The following is a 326-nucleotide window of genomic DNA, read 5'->3' on the forward strand; positions in this document are numbered from 1 at the left end:
CAGTGTTTGGGACTTGGTCCCTAAACCTAAAGATCATCCCGTGATTGGTACTCGATGGGTCTTCAGAAACAAACTTGATGAATCAGGCTTAATCATTCGAAATAAGGCACGCTTGGTGGCCAAAGGCTACAACCAGGAGGAGGGTATCGATTATGACGAAACCTATGCCCATGTAGTCAGATTAGAGGCCATCAGGATGCATCTTTCCTTTGCATCTATTATGAACTTCAAACTATTTCAAATGGACGTAAAAAGCGCCTTCCTGAATGGTTACATTCAAGAAGAAGTTTATGTTGACCAACCGCCTGGTTTTGAAATTTTTAAAT

The sequence above is a fragment of the Lupinus angustifolius genome, chromosome LG15, assembly GCF_001865875.1.
Source record: "Lupinus angustifolius cultivar Tanjil chromosome LG15, LupAngTanjil_v1.0, whole genome shotgun sequence".
NCBI classification, from domain to species: Eukaryota; Viridiplantae; Streptophyta; class Magnoliopsida; order Fabales; family Fabaceae; genus Lupinus; species Lupinus angustifolius.